Source organism: Echinops telfairi, unplaced genomic scaffold (genome assembly GCF_000313985.2).
Source record: "Echinops telfairi isolate 266 unplaced genomic scaffold, ASM31398v2 ScPeMD7_36;HRSCAF=134, whole genome shotgun sequence".
Taxonomy (NCBI): Eukaryota; Metazoa; Chordata; class Mammalia; order Afrosoricida; family Tenrecidae; genus Echinops; species Echinops telfairi.
This window is the reverse complement of record NW_022103934.1, coordinates 3,859,226-3,862,573: the sequence shown is the minus strand read 5'-3', so window position 1 is coordinate 3,862,573 and position 3,348 is coordinate 3,859,226. Positions and strand designations below refer to the sequence as shown.

General features: G+C 49.9%; 1 protein-coding gene across 1 annotated transcript in view; it reads left to right on the top strand.

The window, feature by feature from the left end:
- The window catches only part of CAMSAP3 (calmodulin regulated spectrin associated protein family member 3), a 48,786-nt gene that overhangs the window by 856 nt on the left and 44,582 nt on the right, over positions 1–3,348 (top strand). The gene's annotated exons all lie outside the window — the stretch shown is intronic.

Sequence of the window (3,348 nt, the reverse complement as noted above, 5' to 3'; positions counted from 1 at the left end):
CCCTAATAAAATGTTTTAAAATAAATAAAATAAAACGGCTCCTTGTGCCTGCGGGATCCAAAGACGGTGATCACCAAACCCAAATACGATGGAGGGAGTCTCTGAGCTGACAATGTGCACACCCAGTTTGTAGAAGGCTCTGGAGGCGAGTGGGAGCCCCAAATCCATCTATAGAGCATCTAGTCAGAAGAAGCCTCTGCTAGATCCCCTCTGATCACCGGCGAGGGACTCGAACAGCTCTGCTATCAGAGATTATTGTCAACCTGATGATAGTGGATCGAACCACCGTCCAGTACGAGACCTGGTCAGTTGACCTCCCTTGGACCCAACCTGAATTTGCTCTCGGCTCAAGGATCTCTCACCTGCTCCAGGACAGAAATTTCTTCTCTGGCTTTTTAAATAGGGCTGGTGGTCTTTTCTTTTTTGCTCTTTATTTTGATCTTGATGTTATTATGTTTTTCTTCTGTTTTGTCTTTTATTATTCGTGTGAAGTTTCCCGTGTGAACGGAGCACAGGAGGAGCGGATGCCCAGAGACAATGACTGATGCAATGGTTCATCGGGCACTCGGTGCAGGTGGGGAGGATGGGGGAAACTGGGGGGCAAACAAGGGCTTCTGGAGAGGGGAGGGAGCGCTATAACAGATCGTGATGATGATGTATATACAAGCCCCTTTAAAAGCGATTTAACTGTACGACTGCATGATATGTGAATTCTATATCAAGAAAACTGCTAAAAGGAAGAAAAAGAAACCAGAGTTGACCAGCGGTTACCGTGGGTGAAGGAGGACGTGGTTGCTTAGGGGGGCATTGAGTTTATGTTGACAGTGGTGGAATCACTTTAAAAAGGACCCCCATCAGGATTGCACAGCAGGAAGAGTATGATCAATGGCACTGAATTATGCATGTGCAGTTATTAAATTGGAGGATGTTTTATTGTGTCTGGGTTTGGGTTTTTTTGTGTGCCACAATTGAAAAACCAATTACACTCATAACAATGAGCGCAAGGAAGAAGAAAAGGTTCTAAAGTTGACTGTGGTCGGCACTGTACAACTCTTTTTGCTAGGATCCAACGATGGAATTGTATGACGTGGATGAAAGGCCAATAGCACGGCTATGGAGGGGGAGGGTAAAAAGAGGAGCTGATACCCAGGGCTCAAATAGAATGTAAATGTTTAGAAAATAATAATGGCAACATATGTACACATACGTTTGACACAATTGACACAATGCTTTGTTAAAAGAACTGTAAGAGCCCCCAATAAAGTGATCTTAAAAAAAACTTTTAAAAAAGAGTTGTACAAGTTCTGTCTCTAGTATGAATATTAAATCTTGACCATAAATATGAAAACAAAAAAAGGTTCATTTTCTGTTATGTGCATTTCACCTGGGATGGGGGTAGGGCTGGTTATCATTGTGATAGAATCCTTGATGTCTTTGGCCAAGTGGCCCCCGAGAAGTTTCTAGAATGATGGCTGGCAGGAAGTAGCCAGTTTCCAAAGTGTGAAGCTAACTCATGCCTTCATTTTCCAACCCTCCCTCCTGGCACCCCTCACCCATGAGGAGCTCTCTCTCTGCCCCAAGCCACCCCTGTTGGGTCTCCACAATCCCCTTCCCACCTCTGCCAAAGCGATGTGCCACCTCCTTCAGTGAGGACCCGTCTGTTATTATACTCATGGTGACCCTACGTCCGTGCAGCAGAAGGCAACACTGCCTGGTCTTGCACCCCTTACTACCCACGCAGCATGGGAGCCCACAGTGGCACCCACTGCGGCGAGGACCTTCCTCTGTTTGGCTGACCCTCTGCTTCCCCGAGCACTCTTTCTCTGTGGACGGATCCTTCCTGATAACATGTCCGAAGGACTGAGCGCCCTGTCTGCACTTCGTCCAAGACAGAGGGTCTGTTCTGCCAGGTCGTAGTGGACACTCAATATTCTTCGCCCACACCCTCATTCAAAGGCATCAAGGATGTGCCATCGACTTACAGCCGTGCAGACCCCCTGGTGAGGTTCTCCTCTGTCCTGCAGAGTTGGTAGGAGTCAAAATCAACTTGTTGACAATTTTTTATCCCTCCGGGGGCTCGGGGGTAGGTAGGTGGGGTAGAGGGATGATAAACGGGTAGGCCTCCAAACCCATCGTCAGAAATCTGTCCTGACTCCTTGCGGCACAGAATTCCATATGCTCAAGGAATCCAGATGTTCTGGATTCAGGGAGGCTGGAGGCAATACACCCCACTCCAAACCACCCCCCAGAGATAACCTTGAACCCGCAAACCCAAAATATCTCCCAAAGTTGTCTTAACACACAAGCGGTGTTTAGCTTCCCTGCTGAAGAATGTCTGCCTTTGGAAGGTCTCTCAGCCTGGCCTGAGATGGACAACTCAGAGGATGAGCCAGGGACCTGGGGCTGGGGTGGGGGCGGTGGGGTCATGATGGGTCAGCTAGGAGGGCGACCTCTCCGTCGATGTCCCTGAATTGAGTGCGTGGGCAGAGCCGCACGGGTGCCTCTTCCGGCTGTGGATGGTCATTCTCAACAATGGCTGTAACTAAAATCTTAAAATAACCCAACCAAACCGGAGACAGGCTCACGCTGGGAAACATTGTAACATTCGCATGCACTGCTGTGATACTCTGTCGGGCTCACGCACGATATGAGTTCCACCTGTTCCTTCTTCGTGTCTTCCTCCTTGCCACGAGCTTCTTTTGGGCTTTCCACTCTCTAGGTCCAAGGTCTCTGCTTGGTGCCCCCGGTTTGCACTGACGCCTGCCGTCCCACAACGGGAGGTCTGCTTTGCGGTGGACGACAGCCACAAACCCTGGAGGGAACTTCTGCTCTGTCACGTGGGTCATCCTGAGTCAGAATCGGCGCCACTGGAAGGGTTTTATTTTTGCCCCCCACCCTCCAACACCTCCACCCCGACTCTTTCCTAGGAGGAGCCCTGGTGGCGGAGAGGTTCTGGGTCGGGCTGTGATCACGGAGTCGGCAGATCGAAACCACCAGCAGCTCCGTGGGAGAAAGACAGGGCTGTCTACTCCCATCAGCAGTTACCGTCTCGGAACCCCACTGGGGTGGGGGTGGGGGTCACGATGAGTCAGCATTAACTCTACAGGGGATTCCCTTCTAGGGATGTTTATTTCTTCCTATAGTAAGCCCCCCACCCACCCAGCAATAGCCACCCATGTAGTGTCTTTCAAACACGGTCTAGAATCAGTTTAGCAGCGTCTCCCCCAAACCAGGTGATAAAGGCAAAGATGGTGGCCGGAGACTTTGCCATTCTGCTGCACTGTTTCTCTTTGAACCGAGAACCTGCCGTTCTGTTATGAGCTGTTAGCTACCTGTCGAGCCAGCTCG